Source organism: Typopeltis vanoorti, chromosome 17 (genome assembly GCF_054136105.1).
Source record: "Typopeltis vanoorti isolate ZY-2024b chromosome 17, IOZ_Tvanoo_1.0, whole genome shotgun sequence".
NCBI classification, from domain to species: domain Eukaryota; kingdom Metazoa; phylum Arthropoda; class Arachnida; order Uropygi; family Thelyphonidae; genus Typopeltis; species Typopeltis vanoorti.
Window position 1 is genome coordinate 57661444 of NC_143565.1, and position 11660 is coordinate 57673103.

Genomic DNA, 11660 nt, shown 5'->3' on the forward strand with positions numbered 1-11660 from the left:
TGTAAAATATTACATCATAATATTATAAGGTGAATCTTAACCGCTCCTGTCCAACTACTGGATACTTACTCGCATGGGGCACTACACATATAAGGGCAATAATCCCAGATGCGTGGATCGGGATCACAAGTATGGTTCTCTAAAATAAAGAGAAAACGAACTCATTATGACATAATATTTGTTCGCATTTTTATTTAACTTTATGCTAAGAGGCAAATTAAAAAGATATTGTGTGATTATCTGAAGATGATTAACTGTTATCTGTGAAGTTTGCTGCTAAATTTTGTGCAAGAAAGAGTTTAATGATTAGTTAGTTAGAAATTGTATCACTTTACTTGAAAGGACAACTTACTATCACATCTTCTATACGTGTAAGGAAATAAATCATCAAAACGAACGCACTCACATTTCGACAAGATCAAATCAACCAAACACTTGTATGTGCACATCTGAAAATACGAATTATATTCAGAACTGTCTGGACAGCGTCAGCTATTTAATCTTTCACAAGAAAGATTATTTGAACAGCACATTATATTCATTTTGTAGAACAAATATTAAATTTAAATATTCTCTTTGTGTATGGGAGTGTAAGCATACACACAGGTGTCTCTAGAAACGTATATTCATCTTGGAATACACATTTCTTGTCTTAAAGAAATATACGATGATTTTTACGTAATATTTCCCCTGATATACACAGCGTATAAGGACTAATTTTTACGAAATAAGGATGTAAATAGGACTAATTTCTCTAAAGGAGATCAGTGTATGTACTCCGCTATGATAAGTTCTCAGACTCCACTGTTATGCAAACTACCAGAAAAAAGTAACGATAGAAGCAGGCGTTGTTAGAAATACACTTCTACCGGTGTTTGAAAAATGATTCTGTAAAATATAACTTAGGTTGAAAGAATGGAGATCACAATGCTTAATGGATTCTTCATACTTTACCTTGTAAAATCATTTTATATTATTGGAATGCAATGACTGTTGTTTAGAAAATCAAAGTAATCAATAAAATGACCAAAGATTTCTGACCTGCACCATTCACCGATTATAAAGGTCATGAATTCAATTATCAGTTTACTTCAGTAAACTGATAATTGAATCAAACTAAATGCATATTAGAAAGTTCTGTAAATATTAATGCTCTGAAAGTTCTGAAGCTCTGAAAATCTCATGGACGGAACACGTGACAAATACAGATGTCCCACAAGGAACGAGAACACTGAGATCTTTATTGCAGGAAATGATCCAGAGAAAGATGAGATTGGAAGGACAGAGAACACTGAGATCTTTATTGCAGGAAATGATCCAGAGAAAGATGAGATTGGAAGGACAGAGAACACTAACAGCCTTAGAAGGAAAGATTATGGGAAGCGGATCAAGATGTAAAAAAAGAAGGAAATTAATAAGGTCAAGGCACCTTATGGTAACTTGTGTTGGTAAAATATTTATAAGCTCTGTATTACTTAAAACTTAGTATTTCTTAGTCTGGCTCCCACTTATGAGACCTCAATAAAGGTCGAAACCTGTCTGGATAGTGTCCCCTTGCCTTTAATACATAGCATCATACATCTCCAAGAGATGTTCTTTGCACTAAGGGTAAATATTAAGAATAGTGATCAGAGCTTATTCTACCTTTACCACGAGTTGCCTTGGACTTGCACCACGTGCAGGGTCAACTAAACTTGCAACACTTGCAGGCGCAAACTTGACTGACTTGTCTGTTTGCTTACTTGGGAAATGGAGTAGAAAAACCAGATTTATATTTAAAATAACTTGGTATCTTTAACATATATTATACCCAAGGTAAAAAATTTTCAAGAAGGACATGGTTTGAACATATATGATCACGTGCACTGTACAGGATCAGTGCAGAAACAAAAAGGAAATATTGAACAAAAATCAGCAAAAACAGGAAAGACATGGTGCTGCACTCTCTCGCTGAGGAAGCTACATGAAGAGAGAGAGAGAGAGAGAGAGAAATATTAATACACATATAAAAAAAATCAAATAATGGAAATAGTTTATAGAGATTGGCACAGTAAAATCCCATTCATCGTGTTTTTTTGCTAAAGAAAATGACGGAAATTAAAACATTTATTAATAATCCTAACAAAATATATATTTAGATTTATTGCACATATAAATGAAACAGCATCTAAAATCAGTATGGGTGCTAATGATTACCTCATAGGTCAGAGGCCCTGAACCATTATTCTCTTTCCACCTAGCCACGTAATCAGTACAGTTGGTTTGATAGGGAAGTGGAAGAAGTATTTCTCTTGTCTGTAAACCATTACAAATATTAATCATGCATAATTAGAATTGGCCATAAAGGTATTTTTTTTTTAATTTTTATCTGTGAAGCTAACAGTACATATATCTCTTCTTTTAAGAATTTTAATCGACTTACTGCCTTTATTGTGACAACATACGTTCTTCCTGGGTAGATTACGAACTGATTTTTATATGGTTCTGGGAGTGCGTATGGCGAATGAATTGAAACAGTCCCTTTAACTTCAACGTGAGGAAAAACATACTGGTCTCCAGAAAAACTAACATTCATTTTTAGGTATGGATCTATTGCTGGAAGTAATAAAATTTAGAAACAAATGAAATGATATTTTTATAAACAGAGTGAAAATGTTTTTTTGAATAGATAATAAACTTAATATCTATAAGAAGCGCGGCTTTTATTTTATATTACTCTTTCATAGAACTCTGTATACACGATACAGTCACCAAAAACGAAGTACCAAGAAATTATATTTACTATTTAATGTTGCCGTGACAGAAAACTTCTTCAGAGTTGCAGTATTCAAGTTAGAAAAGAGGGTGTAACATTTCCTAAATCCTCTGTCAGGCACGTGTAACACTGTTTTGTTCATATAAATCCTACAAAAAGATAAACGAAAAGAATAATTACTTGCAGTATTAGGACAATAATTATGTCCATAAGAAAGAACAACATTTATATATATGCATACTGATATATGTATATTGATAATAAATGATTCGATCTGTAGTCTATGTGGAACGAATGGATGCGAGTTTTGGATGTGCGAAGTGAATTTGCTAATTATTGCAAATTCACTTCGTGAGTGTGTCCTTTTTAATTATTGCAAATGCAATAATTAAAAAGGACACACTCACAACAGAACCCATAGAATTCCAAAAAGGAGTAATGCAAGGATTCCCATTATCCCCATGCCTATTCAACATATATCTAGAAGAAGTTGTAAAGAAGGCAATAGACAATGAGCCTGGAATCAATGTCAATGGTCTAAACATAAATAATATCAAATATACATATGATCTCGTCCTTCTTGCAAGAACCCCAAATGAACTACAAAAGTTAATCAACAAGCTAAACGAAACCTGTAAAACATATGATATGACAATAAATATACAAAAGACAAAAGTAATGAAAATAGGGAGGAACGGACTACCATCTCAGCCACCCTAAACGGAGAACAAATAGAACAAGTAGACAACGTCATATACCTTGGTTCAAAATTAACAGAAACAATAGATGAACTCAAACAATCAAACATAGAATAGCGATAGGATGGACCACCATGGGAAAATTAAAGAAAATCTGGAAAACAAACAAGATATCTAAGCAAGCCAAAATCAAATTATATGAAGCAATAATTATACTAACAGTCATCTATGAAGCAGAAGCGTGGACAGTTAAAAAAAAAGAGGAGAAAAAACTGCTCGCATTTGAAATGAAATGCTTAAGAAAAATAAATAGAACAAGTTGGGTAGAAAAGAAAACAAACATCACAGTCAGACAAGAATTATTGTATAAAAAGACAATAATAGAAAAAGTTAGAAAACAACATCTGAGATGGTTTGGACACACTGTACGCATGGACGCAGACAGACTTCCTAACGTCCTAATCAATACTTTTCCAACTGAAAAAAGAACACCCGGAAGACCAAGAATTACCTGGCTGAAATGAATAAAGAACATCTTGGGATGCAGAACATATAAGGAACTTTTTCGGACAGCAAGGAATAGAGAAGACTGGAAGATCCTGCTCAAGAGAAGACTCAACCCGTCTTAGACGGAAGAGAAGAAGAAGAAAGAAATGAATTTTAGGGAAGATTGGATTTGTATCAGAGCAATGGCCTACACTTGAATGCTTTTAGTATCAGGAATCTTGAAAAACATAACTGGTATAAGTTCTAACACAGGAAGTCAGAGAAACTAAATTATAAAGGAAGGAATGGTGAGAATATGCGTGTAATTGCGACAATATTATGAAACTGTGTAAGTGACAGGAATGAGCATTATCATGGGACTGATTGCTTGGAGAGAACGATTTCGACTTTGTGTTCGTCACGTTCGGACACATCAAACATGTGCAAACATGTCAGCAGAAATCTGCAAGTTGTCCACCTGTGTCACTCAGACTACAGACAATAGTATACAAAAGAACATGCATGCTGTTTATTATGCCTATACACGAATGCTACGAGTATCAGAAATAAAGGGGTAGAGTTTGTTGTCTTTGTTGCCTAAAATACTGTACCTTTTACGTTCGATACCAGTCAGTATGCCTGACTGGTACGAATGTCGTGACCTCAGATTGTATGAATTAGTGAGACCTGGCTGTCAGAATCAGGCATACTGACTGGTCTGGTATCGAATGTAAAAGGTACAGTATTTTAGTAAGAATAGACAGGAAGGGGATGAGGTGATGATATAATAATGATAACGGATGACTTGAATCCAGTAAATATGTAGACCTATGATACGGAGACAACTATCGAGTACTACTATAACAGTTTTTAATTTGGCAGTGAGTTTGACGCCATCTGGTGTGAGGTGGAATATAACAAGATCAATTACATAATGAGGTGTTGTTACAGACCTGGTGGTTCGGTTGCTAGTGATGAAGAAATGCATCACCAGATAGAAAATATGAGTACGAAAAGAATAATCATAATGGGAGACTTTAATTGTACAAACATTGATTGGATAGCAGTAAAATATCGTGAGAAGAAAGTGACTGAATTTATTGAGCTCTTGCGAGACAACATCTTCATCCAGAATGTGACAGAAGAAATTCGAGGTTAAACAGTGTTACATTTCATCCTAGTGTCAGAGGGCATTCCAGTTAAAGACGTAACTATTCTGCCTCCGGTTGGTGACAGTGATCATGCGGTACTCACTTGGGAAGTGACTAAGTTTATGAATGTTACATTCAGAAAAGGTTACATGCTGAACAACAAAGCAGGAAATTATGACCACCTGAGGATATATTGAGTTCACTGGAATGGGATCGGTTGCTGGATGGGAAGAATGTCGACAGTGCATGAGAAGCATTTAAATAACACTTAAATGTTGCGATATGTGAATGTGTTCCGAGAGTCCGAAGAATAAATAGGCTAGGAATAAAATGAATGTGTAATCTTATCAGGCAAGAGATTCGTAAGAAAATGACGATGTGGAAGGAATACAGTGTGCATAAGGATGCTGTCCGTTATGAAAATTATAAGCAGCAGGCCAAAAGACTCACAAGCGTTGAACAGAAAGTTAAGTCCAAGAACGAAGTGAAACTGGCTATGTAAGCTAAAAACAACCCACCATAATTCTATCGATATGCTGAAAGTAAAAGAAAGAATGAATATGAAAGAATAACTCATCTAAATGCAGATGGCGTGAAGATGAGAGGTGCAAAAGAGGTTCTTCAATTAATGAATGCCCATTTAGCTAAAACTATCAACTTGCTGTATGCAACATTAATTCACTGGATGAAGAAACTCGGGTATATGAAGATGTATTAGAGCTGTTGCATAAACTGAATAAGAATTTAGGTAGGGACTGATGGGATGTCGTGACGGGTGGTAAAAGAGTGTTCAGCTTAACTGCCTATTCCATTAACAAGGTTATATAGTTTGAGTCTCAAAACAAGGCAGATTCCGAAGGAGTGGAATGAATGCATGATAATGCCATTGCTCAAGTGTGATGCAAAGATTGATTTATCCAACTATCCAATAATCAGTATTTCGAAAGTGGTGGTAAAGAGTTTGGAAAAGTTAGTCATGGCTCGCATTCTGAAAGCTGTTGAGAGAGAATTTCTACTTTGCAATTAAGAGCATGGATTTACAAAAGAAGGTCATGTTTTAACGACTTGTCCACGTTCTATAATAACGTTACCATTGAGCTAGAAAAGGAAAATGGGTACACCGTGATATTTTTGATTTTGCTAAGGCTTTTGGGAATACAGCCTGGAAGGCTGTCCATAAATTGGAGAATATGTGTTTGGATTATAGCATGGATAAGAAGATGGCTAACTGACAGATATAAAAAAAGTGGAATACAGGGGGTGCGAGTCTGAGTAACCAGACTCATATCACATTAAGGTAACCAGCGGTGTACCACAAGAATCAGTTCTTGGTCGACTGTTATTCATTCTCCATATTAATGATATTGGGAAGAATTTGGCAGGTGACATATAGCTATTTACTGATGATGCAAAGATAGGTAGGGTAATCTGGAATGTTGCTGACATGCAGTACTTGCAAAATGATTTGGATAGTCTGGAATTGTGGGCATGGGAAAATGGATGTCGTTTTTGCTGTAAACAAATGTAATGTCTTTGGGGTGAGTAGATAGTAGATAGGAAGTTAAAGTTCAGGAGCCATATAGCAAAGATTGCAAATACAACTCAAAAGATAATTGTAATGCTGAAACGAACGTTTACATGTAAAGATAAACATGTCATTTTTGCTGTCCAACTATTACAAGAAAATGCTGTACAGCTATAAAAAAAGCTATCCAACTATTTATAAGAATTAAACATCAACGAAATGACCCCATGTGATCCCCCCCCCAAAAAAAACAAAAAAAAAACGGCATTACTTGGAACAGTCCATATTTTACGACGCTACGGATTCATGTTAGTTAATCTTAAACAGTATCTCCGCGGTGAAGCTGTTGCTTAGAGAATGTATTTTGTAAACCATTTCTTAGATTCTTGGGCAGAATCTGAAATGCTCTGTCAGATTCTTTGAATTATATCTTGTTTTGACTGTGTACCAATTATGCGAATAAAATAATAATAATAATAATAATAATAATAATAATAATTAAAGTTAAACAATGGTTTAATGCTTACAAATCGCCGTTCAAAGGCAGATTCTTACTCGCAATTGTTTACTTTTATAGGAGGAATAAAACAATACGGAAAGAGCTCATTTTCTGCGTCACCACATTCATCTGCTTGTTCATAAGTTGGCCAAGAAACATCATTGGGAAACTATAAAAACGAAACAAAAAACACCTATAACTTCTACAAACAACACATTTTGAATTGTGGAATAAAAAGTTAAATACATTAAAAAAATAAGCATCGATTTATTTTTCCTTATTTCTGCATATATTTAGCCCGGTATTAAATGAACATGCTTAAATATTTCTTCACAGCGCCTGTTGGTTTTCACAGGAATTGATAATTCGAATGACTAGCTTGTTCAAAATAAAAGCCACTTACAAAACAGGATGAGTTTGAGTTGATGAACAACTGCAATATAAAACTGAGAGTTATAATTATGCAACTAAATGACACTGTAGAAATAATGCAAGAAATAATCTAATAATTGAAGAGCTCCTCTCTTTTCTCGGCATGCCCATCTGTTCCTATACAAGCATGTTGGTTAGTATTTTAGAGGATATTACACGTATTCTTAATTTATTCACTTTCCTTTGGGTGTTATTAGAAATAAAGAAACGCAGGAACTTGAGTGGAAGAGAAAAAAAAAGAGAGCTCTTCAATTGATGATTCTTAAAGTGATGTTAATTACGTTAGGGTTTTAAATGCTTGACTGAATTCTTACTTTGAGATTTTTTCTTTTCGTTTCATTAATACAATAGTGTGGATAAGTTTCACAGAACATTGTGATGTTACTGAGAGGAGAACATTTTTCTGGATAATTTTCGCAGTATCGCTCTCTACGAATTCTGAAAGAAAATTTCCATATAAAAAATTATGAACTTTCTACAACGTCAAATGGATACTTTTAACATTTATAACTTTATAATTTTAAAATTTACACATATTCTTTGTCATAAATTAGAGTATTTTTAAAGAGTCTTTCGAAATCTTACCCATTCGAGTTACATATTGTGATAGCTGGAACATCTGTTTCATTTGCGTATATCAAATTGGTTTCCGGAATGCACGCATATTGGAAGTACAACAACAAAAATTTAGTAGTTTGATAAATAAAACCAGCCAGACATACCAGTAGAATAACAACCTTGAGAAGTTTCTGGAATGTACTTTTGGCTGTTGCGATTTCTGATATTCCAGTGACAAGGGACTTCTCGAACACCGATGATGCATATTCCTTGGTGCTCTTTATGGGCACTTGGAGATTGTTCCTCTGGGAAACTGAAGAAAGAAAGAAATAAGTCCTTTCTGATAGTTTACAAAGAAATATTAATTGAAACTAAAGTAGTAATTAAAATATATTAATTAAAGACATTATGAAAATTATGGAAACAACTACCTCGTTAGAGTAAAACTTTAGTTTAATATAAACTAAAATAGACACTCGAAGTTTCGACCTTCACATGAAGGTCATCATCTGGAGTGTATACATATAGCAAAAAAAACAAGCAGCACTACAGTCTATATGGTGTGCTAAAGTTACTGATTAACCGTTAAAAATCTTACTATATCAAAGCTAGTCCTCTATTATTATTATTATTATTATTATTAGGTAACAAAATTAAATTCAAGCTGGAGAACAACATGTTCACATAAAAAGAAAAAAAAATTATATAAGTATAATATAATTTATGGCTAATCAGTATTGATAGTGGACAATAAAAGCTGAAAATTGCTGAGAGTCCTGAAGTTAGGGTTTGCTAGAAAACTAAGTAGGCTCAATGTGTGTCATCCGAATTTTTGGGATTTTTATGCCACAATTTTCATTAAGATTTGGGGTGGTTAATCAAAATTTCACATGCTATATTAATTAAACTTTATTTATTTTAAATAAATTTAATTTAATTTTTGTTAACATTTATTTAATTGGATTTTTTTAGTTAAAGTTGTTTGAATTTAAATTTATTTAAAACATTTTTAAGATTATAATTCCCTAAAATTTAGAATTTGAATGAAATCTTGCGGTGAATCTGCGTGCACCTCCAGATCTACGTAATACTCGTAGTGGTAAACACTGACTGTTAAATCAGAGAGTGGAAGTTTGACATGGCGGTTAAAAACATGAAATAAAATAAAAATATGATTCGTAATTTCATAATTTATAATAATTAACCACTTTAACCACACACACACACTCTCTCTCTCTCTCTCTCTCTCTCTCTCTCTCTCTCTCTCTCTCTCTCTCTCTCTCATTTAAGTGCAGGCGCTTATTCTGAATATCGTTATATGTCTTTATATGAAGAAGCTAGGTTATACACGTTTAAATATGATTGTTTATTTAGTAGGGTTACGATTCTATTTTTAAAGAATTTTTCTTATCCCAGTAGCTAAACATTTCTGTATTAGAATTCATTACGAAATATCATACGAGATCCTGATTAATATAAAAAGCTTCAATTTGCATATATTATTATTATTATTATAAAAACCTCCATGGAGTCAAAAACTCATCGTGGGAGGTCCATTGTTATACATACAGTTTATCATACTGTGCCTTAAATACATTCACTGTGGAATAAAAATTTAATGTATTTAAATTTTTATTCCACAATTCAAAATGTGTTGTTTGTGGAAGTTATAGGTGTTTTTTGTTTCGTTTTTATAGTTTCCCAATGATGTATTTCCTTAAATACGCACTCACCACACTCTCGGGCAAAGCATTCCAATCACTCACCACTCTCCATGCAAAAAACCTGCTCCTCACTCCCTTGCTCACACCCTCCTTATACAGCTTCCAGGAATGACCTATTGTTCTCCTGCTATCCTCCTCCATTCTGTGCAAAACCTCCCCAACATTAAACTAGTAATAACCTCTTAACAGCTTATATGTCTCAATCATATTCCCTCCCCTCCTCCTTCTATCCACCAATTTCTGCTCTGCAAATTGCATTTTTTTAATCTGTCTTCATATTGTACATTCCAGAGACCAGAAACCACCTTAGTCAATCGCTTCCGAACTTTTTCCAACGCAATTTCATCTTTTTGAAAACCAGGTGACCAGATCTGTGCACAGTAATCTATATGTGGCCTGATCAAAGCCTTATACAAAGGAACCATAACATCCTTACTTCTACAAGTCAGTATCCTCCGAATAATTCCCATTATCCGCTGTGTTGTCTTCACAATTTTAGTAACATGTCCCCGAAATTTTAGGTCCTTGTCTACAATCACACCCAGAGCTCTCATCTCCTCTACCTCTTCCAAGATATTTGCACCGATTGTGTACTTTGCATACCATCTCTGCTTCCCAAATTTCAAAACCCTACACTTTGAAAAATTGAATTGAATTGATATCCCCACTTATTTACCCATTCAGCCAGTGTATTGAAGTCCTCTTGCAAAGCTACAGCATCCACACTATTCCTGATAGCTCTCCCCAACTTTGCATCATCTGCAAACAACTGCACATCACCATTCAGACCTCTACAGATATCATTTCCATACAAATTAAACAGCAATGGACCCAAAACAAACCTCTTGAGGTACACCACTAGTAACTTTCCTCTTCTGGGATATCGCTCCTATCAGACAGCCAATCTCCAATCCAGCGAACCAATCTACTGTTCAGCCCCATCCGTTTCAATTTAATTACCAGGTTGTCATGTGGCAATTTATCAAACGCCTTTGCAAAATCAAAATATACCACTGTATATGCAATACCCTTATCCAACGCATTTGTGACTTATTATAAAAAGTAAGCAGGTTGCTAAAGCACGATCTTCCTTTAGTAAATCCATGCTGGCCGCCAAAGAGTATTTTTCTGTTGTCAACCCAATTCTGAATCTTATTTCTAACTAACTTCTCTAATACCATACTTCACTAACTTCTCTTGCCCACAACTTCAGACACACAGACTGGTCTATAATTATGGCCTTACTCTTATCACTTCCTTTATGAATTGGAACAATTTTACCCTCTTTCCACTCTTTTGGAACTTGATCCAATGAGAGACTCATGTTGAAAAGATATACAAAAGCTGTTGTTAACTCTCTGGCGCATTCCCTCAAGACACATGGTAAAATAGCATCAAGTCCCACAGCCTTATTTACATCAAGTCTATTCAATTCCTCATATACCTCCTGTTCACTTACTAACAGTTTCTCTTCCTCCTCATTTCGCACTGCTTTCAAGTTCTGCATGATGCCACATTGACAAGAATGAAATACCTTTAGAAATTACTCACTAAATATCTCAACTATATCCTCCGCAGCGATTATTATTCATCCGTTTTCACCCATCAATCCCATCCTACCATAATCATTCTTTCTTCTGCTGGCGACATATCGAAAAAACTGCTCAGGATTTTTGACCGCTTTAGCTAACTGCTGCTCATACTGCATTTTTGCTACCCTTATCAATCTAGTCACGTTCCTCGCCTGCTCTTTGTACTTATCATGCAACTGGTTGTTGTAAATACTCATTTTGTGTTTCTTCCATAATCATTGCATAAGGTATGCAATCTTC